Below are 17,579 nucleotides of genomic sequence, written 5' to 3' on the forward strand. Positions count from 1 at the left end.
GAATTTACAGTATTTCAAATATAAAGTAACAAATAGGTCTACTTTCAACAAATACCTAATCTAACTAGGAAAGAGTACCCACCTTTTAATCATCAAAACCCAGAAATTCATCTCCAGAGCTAAATGAAGAGACACTTGAAACCTCTTCTAAATCAGAATCTGAGTCCTCTGTACCATCCAGTGCATTACTAATGCCACACTTCTTAAATGATTTAACCACTGTCTCAGTTTTCACAACATCCCATGAAGCTTTGCTCTTCCTTCTTCCTGATGGTGTAACCTCAAAATCTGAAGACTGCATCCAGCTGTTCCACTTCTCCTTCATAAATCCCTTAAATGGTTTATTAATACAGACATCTAAAGGTTGAAGTTGACTAGTTAGACCTCCTGGAATTACAGCTGAGTTTTCAATTCCTTGAGTTTATTTGTAACATCGTCTGTTCTGTAAGAACGAAACTGATCCCATACTAGCATGGCAGGCTTCTTCAACAGTCCACCAAGGCACCTACACCACATTTTATCTATCCATAACTTCATTCCTCCTCAATCCATCCAGCCTTTTGCATTAACATGTACAAACACCCCCTTTAAGCAGTTTTTCTTTGGGTAGCGTCTTCCTTTTAAAAATGAATAGTGGTGGCAATTTTGTCCCATCAGCACAGCAGGGAAAAAACAACCGTGCAGTGAGTTTTTTCATGCCCCGAAGTTTTAATAGTAACACTTTTAGTGTCCTTGGAATCTAGTTTTGTTTGAGGACACATCAAAAGCCAGCGGCACCTCGTCCATGTTTCCTATTTGCGCAAGTTCAAAATTTTCTCGTTTCCTTGCATTAATAACGACTCGATGAAATTCAATCAATTTTTCTTCATATTCAGCTGGAATTGTTTGATATGTTTGTTTTAGCCCGCATACATAGCTGGTTTCTCTTCATGAATCTTGAACACCATGATGTTGGTCCAGTAAAGTTGGCGATCCCCCCTCTGTTAGTGGCTATCGCTTTTGCTTCATGAATAATCATTTTTGTAGACACTGAAAGTCCCGCTTTTCTGTGGTCTAAAATCCAAGTATTCAGTTCTGCCTTAAGTTCTGGCCATTTTGCACTTCCACTTCATAGGAATCAGGAAGAGGATTTCGCAGTTCTTATCATTTTCTCAGTTGGGGGTGGTCCGAAATGCCTCTCTGCAGCCCTGTTTCCATGTTCTTTAGCATACGCAATCACACGTAGCTTGTATGCAATATTGTAACAATGCGACATTTTTCAGCCATAATTTGCCAAGAAATTTAGAGAAAATTTAACGGCAGAAATTTATCACCGTTCACAACTGCGACAACAATTGGAAAGTTTAAATGAATAGGACACAGCTGTGATTGTCAATGACAGCGCATGCGCATCCACTGAACTCTACGTCAGTGTTTCTCAAAGTGTGGTACGTGCAGGGCCGGCGGAAGTGGGCATGCGGGCGGCGCTACAAAGGGGGCACAGGTCATAAGTTCGTTTTTAAGAAACAAAATTTTTATCATAAAAACAAAAAATTCTTAGAATGATCAATATTAAAATAAATAAGGCTGGATACACTGAATAAAATTTTTTAAAAAATTGTACATTGCCGGCTGTTTATAATTTTGCAGCGAGATCAGGCTAAATGCTTGCCTCCAGAATCTAAAGTGAAACGGTGAACAGTTTTTATGCGCAGAAATGAATTTTCGTATAAAACATTTGTTGCTACGTAACCAGGCATATGGTACTGTAAAAACTCGATTGTAACTTAAATATTCCAAAGCACATTACATTTGATTGTTTATAATTAAGAAGAAAAGCCAAACGGCTATTTTTCGGGTGAAGTTGATATATTAAGGGGAATCCCTTATTGTTTTTCAGCCAGTAAGCAAAACTCTAAGATAGAGAACTACGATCTAAGCGTTTCATGCCGACGAACTGTCAGCGAATCCAAGCGTAAGTGACCACTTGGTAGTGCCACACCAAGGCAATAACACTCTGGAAGTTAACTGTATCAAGAATAGTGAGGGAGCTTGCTCCACCTTTGCATCGAGTTGCCTTGGTGTGGCACTACCAAGTGGTCACTTACGCTTGAGTTCGTTGGCACGAAACGCTTAGATCGTAGTTCTCGATCTTAGAGTTTCGCTTACTGGCTGAAAAACAATAAGGGATTTTTATCCCCTTAATCTATTCGATTGTTTACTTAGGTGAAGTCCCATGTGAATATTGTAAAAATAAACTTTGTTTGTCTCTGTATAGTTTGTTTTAGATGTTATTGTAAATAACGCTCTGGAAGTTAACTGTATATATACTGCTTTAATAAGAATATGTTAGAGTGTTAAAAACAAAGGCAATGTTTATATCGCCGAAGCTGCATGTAATAGATCTACATGGCGGCATTAGAAAGATTGATATTAAAATTTGTTTGTATGAGAAAGGCTTGCAGACTCTAAGTGTAAACATCTGCTAAGTCAGTCAGAAAGGTTCAAACAACTTTCCAATGGCCGGCAACTTACAATTAAAAGAAAGCAGATGAGAACAAAAGGCGTGCCGAACTTGAAACTTAAGACGAAAGAATCATACTGATTCTTTGGGGGGTTTGCCAAACTTCATGCAAGGTCTCAGAGGAGGTATAATAAAAAGGGACTGAAGCAAACAGAAGGGGCTGCATAGATCCAGAGACAGGAGAGGCTGCCCAGTTCCAGACGCTGTCAAAGAGGAGGCAGCTCGGTTCCAGACATTGCTAAAGCTGCCCGGTCCCAGATGCTGCCGAAGAGAGACGGAGCTGCTCGGTTCCAGACATCATCAGAGAGCATCCCAGATCCAGACGTTCGTTGAGAGAGGAGTTTTCCACTTCCAGAAAGGAGCTTCTCGGTTTGAGACATTGCTAGAGAGAAACGACTTCTAGGCCACAGACAGGGCTTTCAAATTGCTGAAAGGAAGTCCTAAACGCCATAGAAAAGTTTCCAGTCCAGAGGGATCCTAATTAACAGTTGACAACAGTTTCATTTTTCTTGGAGGCGGCATTTTCAGTTTCTTAGAGGCGGCATTTTCAGTTTCTTAGAGGCGGCAATTCAAGCTACTTGAGACGGCAGTCGTCCAGGCATTTTAGGCGAGCCCAAATAGAGGAGAAAAGGTGAGGCAAATTTCCCGAAGTACCTTCGCTCATAAGTTTTTCTTTTTGCCGTGGGAGAATAACATTTTTCTGGAACTGTACGAGTCCCGCTACATTCCCAATTGATAGAGCCGAAGCCAAAATTCCAGATGAAGATCTGAGATGAAAGAATTGCCATAGAACTTTTAGTGAAAGACTTTTGACTGATTGTGAGATACAGAGCCTTTGTAAGTTCAAAACTTTTATATAATTCCTCTTATAGTTGTATTAGAAAGACTTTTAAGATATATGTTTAATGTTTAATAAGGTTAAGAAGTGTCCTTAAGAGAATCAATTGGCATGTTAGAAGTTGATATCGAATTTGTAAAGATAACTTAACAGAGATTTAGGTAACCTCTTTGCGAGTAAGCTTGGAGTTTAATAAGTAAAATTTGTAAACTGTGAGTAGATAACGTTTTGTGTTAAAGAAAGTATTTTAAAGTTGAAGAAAAAATATTCTAAATTTTGCTAGTTTTTATAGAAGGATAGAGAAAGCAATTTCCCTAATGTTTAAATTCGTGTACATTTCATAGTAATGTAAATAAATCTTATTTGACCTTCTTGTAAACATAGCACGTAATAATATAAACAGGTGAGATTCTGAGAGAGAGAAAGCGTGCACAGCTACATTAGAATAACGGAGAATAAAGTATAAAGTAAAGAAAAAAGATATCACAAATAATTAATAGAAATTACAAGTATACAAAGTTAAAATAATAATAAAATTTTACAATGTCGCTGTAATGACAGGATAGCAACAGTAGATTTATAACAGTATGCATCTCAATAGGCTACTGACAGTAGCACAGTGCGGACTATTGTTTCATCTCTGTGACGTTTTGTGTAATAATTTGTGGGTATAAAATAAAAATGCAATCAAAAATTAAAAAAAAGTTATCTAGTGCAGAAAATCGTAAGCATCATGCTGCGAAAGAAGCAGATATTAAGAAACAAACTGGGGCTCTTAATAAATTTGTTAAAATATTAAAATATTCTGATGCAGACTGTAACCAACTCGATTCATCAGAAACCAGAGTTGACGAACCATGCACATCATTGAGTTTGAATGAAAGTACTATTACAACTGTTGAACAAGATAACAAGACACAGGATTTAAGTGAAAAACAGTTAGGAGAAGATTTAGTTGTAGCTGACCATGAAACTAACACATTTTTAGTCTCTGTAAATTTAGAAGCTCCAGGTGAATGGGGAAATACTGATGAAAAATTACGAGTTGTTTTAATTGAAATGGGACCTGTTCAAAAGAAAAATATAATATATCCCAGAGATACATATGGTCGTAAATTTGGAGACACGTATTATAATAGAAAAATGGAAAACAGGTAGCTCGTGCCAAGAACATGGCTCATTTATTCCGAAACTTTAAATTCCGTTTTTTGCTTTTGTTGCAAACTTTTCACGCCTACTGAATCAAGTAGTCTTGTAGAAGGTTATAACGATTGGAGAAATATAAGTACAACTTTGCATAGACATGAGACTAGTTTAGTTCCCATGAAAAATTTCTTAAAATGGAAGTAACTTGATAAAAATTTAAAAAACAAAACTACTAAAGCATGTATGAAATGGAAAAGAAACATTGGACGAGTGTTTTAGAACGCTTGATTGAAATAATAAAATTCCTTGGTAGCCAAAATTTAGCTTTTCGCGGATCATCTGATAAATTATATGAAAGGAATAACGGCAATTTTTTAAAATTAGTCGAACTGTTTGCGAAGTTTGATCCCGTTGTGGAAAATCATGTTGAAAGGGCCCTACAAGGAAACAATAGAGTACACTATTTGAGTAAAGACAGTCAAAATGAAATATTGGAAACTTTAAGTAATGCAATCAGGGATACAATTTTATTATCAATTTGAAAATCTAAATATTATTCCATAATTTTAGACTGCACACCTGATGCAAGTAAAACAGAACAAATGACCATTATTATTCGATATGTTTCCTGTAACAATGGAATTGTCAAGATCAGGAAAAACTTTTTAGGTTTTGCAGATATATCAGATTCCACAGGACGTGGCTTATATGCAACAATAGTGGAACAACTGGAAAAATGGAATATTCCCATTGAAGACATGCAAGGTCAAGGGTATGACGATGGGGCAAATATGAAAGGGAAAAAAAATGGGCTCCAAAATTTGCTTTTAAACAAAAATCCTCGAGCTTTTTACGTGCCATGTGCTGCTCATACTCTAAATTTAATCATTAACGATTCCGCCAAAGTGAATGCAGATACAATTAGTTTCTTTGCAATTATTTAAGAAATATATAATTTCATTTCATTCTCTTACAAACATTGGGCAATCCTTTTAAAGTTCGTAAAAAATTTAACATTGAAACAGCCATCATAAACGTGATGGGAAAGTAAAATTAATGCAATCCGCACTCTACGATATCAGTTAAGAGAAATTTATGAAGCACTTTTTGAAATTTTAAATAATGAAAATTTTAATAAAGAAACTCAGCATGAAGCACAAACATTATGGGCTAAAATGAAGGACTACAAATTTATTTGTTCTCTTATAATTTGGCATGATTTACTTAATAGAATAGAGACCGTGAGTAAAATGCTTCAAGACAAAAATATGAACATTTGATTTAGAATCTATCGAAAACTTAAAAATATTCTTACAAGAGTATCGATCAGATACAAATTTTAAAGAAGTTCTAAAAACAGCAAAAGAACTGAGTGAAGACGTGGATGGAGAATAAGAATTTAAAACTGGTACGGAAGTTCGACGACGTAGAAGACACGACAATTTGACTACGAGCATCATGATGAAATGCCACAATCGCCAGAAGATAAATTTAGAGTGAATGTGTTTTATACACTTCTAGATGTTGCAATGTGTTCGTTAATAGAACGTTTTGAACAACTAAAAACATATTATGATAATTTCAATTATTGTATAGATTACTACAAATTAATAACGAAGATTTACGAAAAAATTGTGACGATTTAGATTCTCTTGATGGATGGCGACAAAAAGTCGTAAATGCAATAGAACTATATGACGAGTTATGTGCTTTCCGGTATATTTTTCGAAAGGATAATTTAAATATTCAAAACCCTTTCGATATTCTTAATTTTATTGTGTCCAATAATTTATCTTTCCCTAACTTTTCAATTGCTTTAAGAATACTATTAACCTGACCTGTTAGTAGAGCGGTGAACGTTCCTTTTCCAAGTTAAAATTGATTAAAACCTACTTAAGAACAAGTATGTCACAAAAAAGGCTTGTTAGTTTGGCATTAATAGCTACTAAAAATGATGTATGTGCGGAATTAGATGTTAAGACCATTATTTCTAATTTAGTGAATATGAAATCAAGAACCCTAAAATTTTAATAAAAAAATTTCAAGTATATTTATGTAATTTAATTTATTTTCTGTTATTCTGTAAAGATTTTATTTCTTGAATACTTATATTAATATTAATAAAATGTTCTAATTATTATTTCTGAATTCTTTTCTTATTTTCTCATCTATCTTGAGTTTCTTTTATTTTCCTAAAAGATAGTTCCACTTATAAAAATAATTAAAAAATTTTTACAACTTACTAAGAATTTAGTAAAATGTAAGAATTTTTTAAGCTTTAGTTCAAATAAATTTTAACTTTAATTAAAATTCATTTTAATTTTGTTAGTGATTCGGATTGGTGAGAAGGATATAATCCCTGTATCATTATATTCACTGATTAAAGTGAAGTGGCTTTATCAAAATTTGCTTTAACTTTTGAGAATTTTTTGAATATTCGGGTTTTTAATGATTATCCTGCCTAGTTAACACCCCCCGGTTCGTTATATTTAGCGAACCAACGTGTGGCTGTTCTGTCAAAATTTATTTAAGAAATTTCAAATAATTTAAATTTCTATTATCGTAAAAGAACCAATCGTTACAGGGGTGCTTAGATAGACATTGCATACGGGCAGCAAAGACCCTAGTGCTGGCTCTGGGGGGGACATGAAAGGTCTTCGGTTGGTCCGTGACAATTTTCGGCTATGCATCATTAACGCATAGAATAAAATTCAATGTATCCGTGAAGTTCGAGATTGTAAAATGTTCCTATTGTATCACTGAATAAGTTACAGAGACATCTGCATGCTGTGCAATATGTTTCTCAACAAACAGTGCAATTAGAAACAACTGGGATAAAAAAGGCACTAGCTAATGAATCGCATGTCACCCTCACACAGAAAATACTGTATGACTCAAGCAAAACCATATGTTGCCGGTGCAACATATGGTATTGTTTGAGCGAACGTGTTAAAATGAAGAAATATATAGTGAACGTGTTTCAGATATTATATAAGGAATTCGGTTGAAGAGAATTAGCATTTCAACTCAACTGTCAGCTTGTCTTTGTCATTTAGCAGCACGATCTTTTGTTAATACCGCACCAATCATATGAATGCGGATGTCTGAAGTTTGAGAAACACTGCTCTACGTAACTGGAATGCTCTCACACACACACTGCAAGGAAGCAATAAAGAAATCACTTAACTCAGAACAGAGAAAATTTCCAGAAATGAAAATAATAAAAAACTGAGTATCGGCATATAAGACGCACCCTGTTTTTCAGACCTATTTTCAAAGAAAAAAAAAGTGCATCTTATATGCCAGCAAATACGGTAATTAGAAGACATTGTCCTATTGTCCAGCTATTAATATTACCACAAGTCATGACACTGATCTCATGCAAAGGCTACCTATACTTTAGAGGTAACTATCTTCCATTTGCATTACAAATGGAAGATAGTTACCTCTATCTTCCATTTGTAATGGAAGACAGAGGTAATTCAGTGGTCTTTCAGCTAAAGCATCAATATGAATTTTTCGTCATTCATAAGAACCTCACCTCTCCATTTGACCTGAATTTTTCAAGAGAATTTAACAACATGATATCTAATTACAGTAAATTTTCTAAACTAAAAATACAATCTGAATGAAAGCACCTATCTTATCAGTGTCAATTTTGATCACCTTCCTCACTCAGCAGTAACCATTTCTTCTAATACCAGATTTTTTTGGCTCTTCATTAAATCTTTTAAAAGCAACCAAGCTTTACCTAAACTGTTTCTGTAACTCACTCAGTCAGATGAGAATTTCCTAGTCTCTTTTATTACGACTTTGTCAGCATTTAACTAATGAATACCTGGAAGAATGTCATCCAACTTATATAACTTGCACATCTTTTCCTGTTATATCTATATTAATGATGTTAAACAAAAAATATCAATATGCTGGTTACCAAAAAAAAGCACACTTCCTAATAGCATTCATGTTGGTGTTCTAAAGACTTGTATTCTTCAGGTTGGTTTGTATATTTTACAGAACGAAAAACTCTAGTTCCCAGGAATAAAAAACCCTGCTACCTCCATATTAAGATCAGGTAACTCATATTCAGTTGAAAAGCTCATAAATGTTCTTTGATACAAAGAAACATAAGATGAGATTTAAATGAGATTCAAACTCAGGTCTTTTGAATCAGAGACATTAGATTTTTCCTGTAAGAAAGGATGAGATATGAACCTGCAGCCTGTTTGGTTTGGGTGAAGGAGATAACTCACTCAATAAGCAGGTTGAGATGCTGCTAGAGTTCAAAAGATAATTTTATATATATATATATATATATATATATATATACACAAGTGTGTGCTGAAGAGTTGTGATAATCACCATGAAGGAAATGAGGTAGAATTATGTAACTTACATATTACTCCACATATTCAACACAAAGTGTTATACACTCATTACAACGTTACTGCATCATTTGCAATCCTCTGAGAAAAACGTCTTCCCATTGTTGCACAAACAAGGAGGACTGTAGATGACTTCATCTGTGGTAAATTTTATTCCTTACAAGTGTTTCTTTAAATTTCAGAATAGGAAATAGTTCAGATGGAGCCAAGTCAGGCAAATAAGGTGGGTGAGGCAGGCACTGAAAGCCCAAGTTGTGTATTGTCTGTTGGGTTTCATCAGCAATGAGCAGGTGCATTGTCCTTCGAAAGCAACACACCCAGTTTCCTGTTCTGTTTTCTGCTCAGTTTCCTGTGGCATTTTTCCTTCAGTACCTCCTTCACTTCCTTCCGAGCTGTTGAATAAATGGCTGCTGTAAAAATTTCATCTTTTTTGAGGTACTTGGTAAAGATAACACCATCCATATTCCAAAAGACAATGGCACGAACCTTCCCTACTGACTTTTAGGTTCAGAACTTCTTTGGGCATGGAGAACCTTTGTGTCTCCACTCCACGGACTGTTTGGTCTCTGGGTCAGCGATGAAGCCATGTTTCATCAACAATCATAATACGTGCCAAAAAATGGATCTGATTTTTCAAAATGACTCAAAATCCCTTGAGATGACAGCACATGTACTCTCTTTTGGTCAGCATTCAAACATTTGGGGACCCACTTTGCTGAGAGCTTCTAAGTCCAGATGTTGGTGAATTAATAACCCCAACTCATTCCCTGGATATCCCCAGTCTTTGCAATGTTTGCGACTGGTAATCGTCTATCATCAAGGGTCATAGCATGTGCTGCATTGATGTTTTCGTGGAAGGTTTTACTGAACTAGGGCATCTCATTTCAGGATGACCAGTTTTAAACTTGGCCACTCATCTGGCAAATGTTGGATATGGTGGGGCACAGTTCTCTAAAGTCTCACACAGTTTGGTGAATCTCAGTTGCAGACTTTTCTTGCAGCACAAAAAACTTGATGATGGACCACGCCTGTCTCTTTCAATTTCTTCAAAACTTCTGACATGTCTTCCTATATATCCTAAAAGAAAAAGTAATTATTATAATTTAATGAAACTTAGGGGTTAAAAGGTTTTAAAATATGTTCTTTCTTGTGGTGATATCAGTTGATTTAATATCATTTTTGTTCTAGGTGTTTATCAGAACTATTCATTCCCCCCCCCCTGTATGTGTGCATGTGAATATATAAGTCATTAATTAAAATTACGTTTAGTACTTTGTCTTGGACTTTTTCGAAATTGGGAAAAGGCAATAATTTCTGAATTTTGTTTGCCAAGTTTCATGGTCAATCAGGGTTTCTTAATTCCTTGGCTTGCCTTGCAGTACTAAAATGTGTGATATGTTTACAGCCATTCATGAGAAGGATTCATGTAAGTTTGTTCAAAATCCCTAATTTTTTTTTTGTTTAAAAAGAATTTTTTTTTTCTCCATTAAACTGTATGTCACCTTTTTTCCCCCAACATGAACACTAGTTCTCCCTTTTAAAAAGCAATAATAATCTGCGGCAACACTGACAGGCTGACATTTTTACTTCTTAATCCTAGTGAAATATTTTAGAATACTTGTCACTTCCCGGATTATCAACATTCTGGAAAATACTCTAAATGAGAATTCCAAAAAATGTATTTCAAGCTCATGTTGCCCCAGCATATTTTCAGCCATACTTTCGAAATCCGGATTCTTTTTGTTTCAAATCAAAGTTTTATAATTACATTTGCTATTCAGCTATGGTCACTCCCTCTTGAAAATATACTTCAGCATATTTCTTATGCCTCGCCCCACAAAAACATCACTGAGCTTCATATCTTAAAGAATTGGAAATTCATGAAATGATGCTTAAAACTTTTTCTGTTCTCTTTTAATGCCTTAACAAATTGCTCAATTAACTCTGATTTTATGAAGCAGCAGTAGTAAGAGAATTTTATTTGAATCCATTCAAGTTTTAAGAATATTTACGATAAGAATATAATGCCTGCAATAGTGCAAGTGAAATGATGAAAATAAAGATTCCTTCTTGTCGTAACAATAGGAATCTTTATATAAGCATTTTCAATGAAGGTCAGTTAACCCATCTTATATGGTAGTAGGATTTTCTTCTCCTAGAAACTGATCTTTCATCCGCACACACAATTTACTACAAAAGTATTATTATGGACAGCAGATGAGAGATTAAAAAGTAGTATTAACAACATGTTTGTGGTGTGAAGTACACTTTTGTGAAAGGTCCTTAGAGATGTTTTGTAATAATAATTTCTTTTGTGCTTGGAATGATGATATCTTTCCTGGGCTATTGTCCCACTTTTTTTTAAAAAAACTAGTACTGATTACAGATTACTACTATCCCGCTCAAAAGGAAAACATGGCAATTTTTGTTTAACTGGATGACTTTCCAAGAGCATACAGAAAAGTTTCAAACCTCTACAAAGTGACCATTCATGCTCCTTAGATTTCACTTCAACAAGAAGTTCAAGATTTTAATCTCTCTCAAGTGAACAAAATGGGAGGTTGAGAGAGAAACAAAAATAGCACTATATTGTAGAAGAATGCAGTACATTAGTGAACCATCCTGTGAAAAGTATGATGTAATTTCAGTTTCATGATCTATACTTAGAAAATTAAATCTCTAGATTAAGCAGGTTCTCAGTTTTGAGTCAATTCCAGGACCTGAATAAAACTGTTTCATACACCTAAATATCTCACTAGATCATTTAAATTTAATTCACTTTTAAGAGTCACACTATTTCATGTGGTATGTTGCTTAATCACTTAGGCAGGAATCAGATGCAGCCAATGAATTAGGCAGTTCTGGTGTATTAGCTGTGCTGGTTGAAATTACAGCTGAAGCAACTAAGGTTATGAGAATGGTCTCTTAATTGTGGGAATTCTACAACTGGTTGGCTCATTGTTGGATATAAAATCCAACTTTCCAGGAGGAAAAACCTGCTACTTCTATGTGAGACTGGTTAGCTCACCTTCAGCAGAAAAGCTATTATAAAGATTTCTTGCAGCTTATATGGGATTCCAAGCTAGGTCTTTGCACCAAATGCAAATATTTCCATATTAGAATCAATATGTTATTGTGAATGTACTATGGAGATGTTTGATTCTGGAGGTAAAAGTATAGGCAGCCCATGAAACAATGGCTTTATAGCAGATCCAGCCAGAAAATGTCCTTTACTATCCAAATCTTCATCTAGTATAATGATAACTTATCCAGTGAAATTTGGATAGAAATTTTGTGTCCAATTTCATTGGAGTTTTGCATTTTAGTTAGGTAAAAATAATCATCCCAATGGAAATTTGCGATTTGTATCCTACTATCAGATTAGCAAAGATAAGTGCCACTTCTTGTTACCTTAAATCCATAGTAGTGCTTCACAGTAAAAACACCACTAAAAGAACAAAATAAAATATTTGAATTATTAAGCTGTTAATATTTCACAGAATTGTGCAGCATCTTCTGAGCACAAATACAAAAGACTCAATTAGATAGTTTCAAAAAAGATTCCAAGTGTAATTGAAAAAGGAACTAATGCCCCAACATGTCATCCTATAGAGCATAGGTTCCCAAAGTGGGCGGTACCGCTCCCCAGTGGGTGCTGAAGCCTTCTAGGGGGCGTTCAGGCGGTCTATGGGTCGGTGGCTCTATTTAAAAATTAATTATTTGCGTGATTTTGCAATTAGATAATCATTTAAAATTTAAATATTGCATTTTAATTCATCTTATGCCCATCTTACACGATCAATTTTTTTTTTTTTTTTTTTTTTTTATCAATTTTCTATTTCAATTATTTAATCATTTGAAAATTTACCATGTCAGATAGAAATAGATGTCAATGAGAAAATAGAACATGTATATGTGTGTATATAATAGGTTATGTTTACAGTAGCAAATATATTCGTTATATTTCATTTCAAAATATATATAAAATATATAAAACCACTTTTATATATTATACTGTTTTCTGTAGTTATGTTTTGTAGGTTTGTTGTTTATATCTTGTGTAATTATTTTATTTATTAATTATTTATAATTATTCGGACAAAACGCGGAAAACTGTTATAATGGGGGGGGGGGGGGCGTTACAAAATTTATTTCTTGCAAAGTGGGTGGTGGCCCGAAAAAGTTTGTGAACCTATGCTATAGAGGCATATAAAAAGAAGAGAAGTCAGACACTATATGTATCTTAAAATGACTGTCTTCCAAATCTCTGGTCAATTAATGCAGCCAGACTTATTAGAAGTTAGGGTAATGGCTCATAGCTGATGTTGATTCTAAAAATAGAATCTCAGACTTAAAGCAATTTTTATGCAGCAAAGCAACCATCTTCCATTTAATTATGCATGATGGGATGTCCAGAAAATGAGATTGCCAATCCCGATGTACTATAATCATGACAGCAAATGTAGTTTCTTTGAAGGATATAACAGATCTATTGGTCTGCCCAAAACAGCCTCTCACAGGCACATGTATTTTCACTTCATACACCCCAGGATGCAAAAGTGGATGAAGCTTGTCCTTAGAAAAATGGAGGTAAGGTTGAAAAGTGACAAGATTATATGAAGAACTTTAGCTAGCTTTTCAAACGTACCCAAGATTGTGATCTTATGTGCCAGCTAAGGGAAGAATGGGGGACACATAGTATTTTGTATATTTTATAGGAGAGCCACTGGCTAAAACGGTATGAGAGTAACTGAGGTTTGGGTTAAGTCATTAATATAAACAATTCTTACTCCAGTTTTGTGTAAGTGTTGAGGATGCCCTACTGTTGAGATGGATGACGTGGCTATTTATGTAAATACTGCTATGTCGTTTTTCCTATATATTTTAGTTATCCCTTTCATAAAATTTTCCTTTCAATAAGACCTAGCCTCTCCAATAACAACAAACTTTGACTCTCAACTCACTTCTTGTGCACTCACTCTCATAGGGAAAGCTAATCTGTGTCACAGGCCGATTTCTAAAACTTTATCATGTTTTCATTCTAACTACTAAAGATCATTCCTTAATTAAGAACTAATCCTTTAAAATTTCTATCTGAGGTAGCCTCCTTTTCAGATATTGACAAATTTATTTTTTTAAGCTGCACCAGCCAATGTCCTAGGATAGAAGGGACTCTTATTCAGAGAGACCTTCCCAGTTTATGCTCATACTCATTAAACAAACACTCAACTACGGCTATGTAAAACTCAGCTTGCAGTCATGACCTCTAATCTAACACGTTATACTTTCTATTCCCTCCCGCATAGGTTCGAGTTTATGAGTGGTAGTTTGACTTCAGGCAAGGCTCAGGGTATAAGAAACAAAACATGTTTATTGGGACCTTAAACATTTTACAAATATAAAATATCACAAACTCAATTAATTCAATATCATACTAAATCAAACTAGGAGAAACAAGTAAACCCTATGGCATATGAGCAATAACACTTTCCCTTAAGATAAACAAATACACATAATATAAATACTATGAACTTCTAATCAATTCTGTCTACAATCTTAGTCTCACACATTAAAACTTGTCACATTCATCTATAAACATTTCCAGACAACTTGTCTAATGGAAATCTGCCTATATAAGATTAAGATGATCACTTAAAGTTCTCTAATAATCTGTCCACATTAGACCAATACATAACGATTTTCTTTCCTCTAACATAATTGGGAAGTAGATAACAAAGTTCTGTACTTTACCATTTCTTGCCCGAATACATTTCTGAGTTCAACAAAGGTAAACGAATCCATTAGATCCGTTCGCCTTTGTTGAACTCAGCTCGGTACTTCTTTCAGATCATGTCCACGTGGAGGGTCACAGTAGTTGTCCGATTAGGCTTTACTCTGCACCCGACATCATGTCTCTGTCTATCTGGATCTGCTGCCGATCATTCTAGTCTATTCTGCCGGTTGCAAGGAAACGCTCTGCTGCTTCCTTCTGATGGGACACTTAGCAAAAGCTCAAAACTATAGATGCCAGCATCTCATGTTTGGCACCGTTCGGAGTCTATCAAGCATCCAAAGGAAAGGGTTCACCATCTGACATCGTCATACCACCTTGAATCAATCAGGAACAAACAGGTTCAAAGGAGACGGAAAAAGCCTCGAGAAACGGCGCAAATCCCCTTTTATTCTCTCTTCCTAGCGCCCTCTTTTCCGATGTCCTTTTTCACATGGCATGTTATGCTTCTTCTCCTCTTCGAGCGCTCTATTCCAGGAGAGCGAGCTAGAGTTGCCTTCCACGTAAGTCCTTGCTTCAAGCCTTACGTTCAGGCAGGACAGCTCGCACATGACCTTTGGACTATTGTTTACAATCTTACTTAGCCATTCATTGCATACAGAATGTCTTAATATAACTATAATTAACACACAAATCCTCTATGATTTTTGGATAGACAACATTAAAGAGATACATTTATTCTTACATAGTAAATAAGTTCTTTATCCTCGGATGGAGTACAAGTTTCTCTTTCAGCTGTTATATTAAACTTGTTAAATCCTGAATGAATAGTTTCTTTATAAAAGTTCTTCATTCAGGATCTAACAATACATTTCAGTGTGTGTGTAAGTTTCCTATAAATATAATAAGATGAAACATTTGGAAGACATGCAACTAGGGTGTCTAAGAATAAAAGACAGTTTTTTTTTTTAATCTAATGTGTTCTGTCTAACTTAGTAAATAATCCATTTATCTTCCTCTGGTGTTGTTTATACTGTGAAGTACTTATGAATAATTACAACCCCTAATATTTTATTATGTACCTTAAATTCATTTAACGGGCATTGTTGTCCAGGTGGATAGCATCTCTACTCTTCAACCTGTGAGACTTGTGTCTTCAATCTGCTTATAGAACATTTGAAGTTACTTGAAAAAAGTAACATGTTTGATCACTAGATAATCTGAGGTTAGATTATCTAACCTCAGACCAGCCACAGTAATTACCACAATGCAATAAAAATCTTTGTGAGTAGGTGGAATTTATATAATAAAAGAAGAAAAAAAAGCATGCTGGGCGCATGCAAATGATGTTCTATGTGAAACATCCCTGTAGAAATGAATTTTTTTGAAATAAAGACAAGAAATAAAAAATATAATTGATTTGTGGAACCTACAAGCTCAAAAATCCTACTACTGTATATTTAGTATCTATATATTTAGAACAAGTTGACAACCTGTTCAAAAGATCCTCTTTTGAACCTCCATGACAACAGGCTGATGTCAAATAATTAACATTAACCTGTTGAAGACTTCCATTTTTAATCCATTCCATTTCTACTCTCCATGGGACTTATGTATTGGTGAGAATAATATTATACAAAGTTCATGAAGTACTCACTAAATAATTCCACTAATTCTTTATATCAGTAACCTTATTACAATCAACCAACACCTTGTTAAATAATTCCACTAATCCTTTGCAGTGGTCACTGTCACAATCAACTAGCATTCCCCTTCCAAAATCATTTTCCCCTTTGATGTAACTAATATTGCATTGTATACAAAGAACAAAAAACAAATAAGGAAATTTATTATATTACTGATAGTTCAATGGATTTCAAACAGGCATTCTCAACACACAGAAACACCTGCTGCAGAACACAAGGTACTAAAATCAAATAATTGTCAAAACAATTGAAAGCATAATGGAAAAGGGAAGCTTATGTCCTAGAATGACACCTTGTATGAATATATATAGTAGCATCAGTCTGTCTGTTGGGCTGAATGTAGTCTTAAGGTAAGTCTCCCAAATTATGGGTAAATTAATGCAACCCTCTTTAATGTGATTTAGGAAAAATGCTTCATTGTTGAAGCCAGCTACTAGGATGTTAGTTCTCTTTTTTTTCCCCCATTACAGTATGAGCTGTTTCTGTAAATGACTGATGTTGTGTTACAAGAGGATTTGAATAGACTGGTGCTTTGGACTGATGAATGGAGGATGTCAGTGTTGTTAAGTGTAAAGTTATGCAGTTTGGCAAGAGAAAATGGAATGAGGTTTACCATATCAGAGCAATTATGCTTCAGGAGGTGGAGAAGGCAAGGGATCTAGAGATCTTGGTGGATATGGAACTGAAGTTCGGGGGACACATTGCAAAATGTGTAAGATTGTATTGCTGCTAGAATGCAAAGAATGACAATGTGTATGGACATTGTGGTGATAGTTGCACTGTATAAGGCACTATTTAGATCTCATTTGGATTTCTGTGTATAGATCCAGTCACCTAGCTATATTGGTGATAAAGAAACACTGGAGAAAGTGCAGAGGCAAAGAACTATAAGATTGTCTCATGATTGTGGAATATTAAGCATGAGGATAAATTGAGGGAATGTGGTCTTCAGAGCTTGGCAGATAGGAGGAGGAAGAGTGATATTGATTAGGAAGGCGGTAAGAGGAGCCTATCGGATAGACAGAGGAATTATTGCATAGGATAATGGGAGAATGTGAGAACAAGAGGTCATACCTGGAAACTGTACAAAGGCCATGTGAGTAAGGAAGTGAAAAGTTTTTATTTATTTAGGAGGCAGTTAATGAGTGGAATGCACTGCCCAAAGTGGATGGTGAGTGCTCTAACATTGAATGTCTTAAGGCAAGGTATGAAAGTTATTTTGGTTAGTGAGTGTTCAAATCTCCTGCAATAAGTCTTCAGACTCCATGAA

At 34.9% G+C, this 17,579-nt stretch overlaps 1 protein-coding gene across 3 annotated transcripts in view; it reads right to left on the reverse strand.

Moving 5' to 3' along the window:
* The window catches only part of LOC150102528 (osmosensitive cation channel TMEM63C-like), a 491,876-nt gene that overhangs the window by 308,185 nt on the left and 166,112 nt on the right, over window positions 1–17,579 (reverse strand). The gene's annotated exons all lie outside the window — the stretch shown is intronic.

The sequence above is a fragment of the Typopeltis vanoorti genome, chromosome 10, assembly GCF_054136105.1.
Source record: "Typopeltis vanoorti isolate ZY-2024b chromosome 10, IOZ_Tvanoo_1.0, whole genome shotgun sequence".
Lineage (NCBI taxonomy): Eukaryota > Metazoa > Arthropoda > Arachnida > Uropygi > Thelyphonidae > Typopeltis > Typopeltis vanoorti.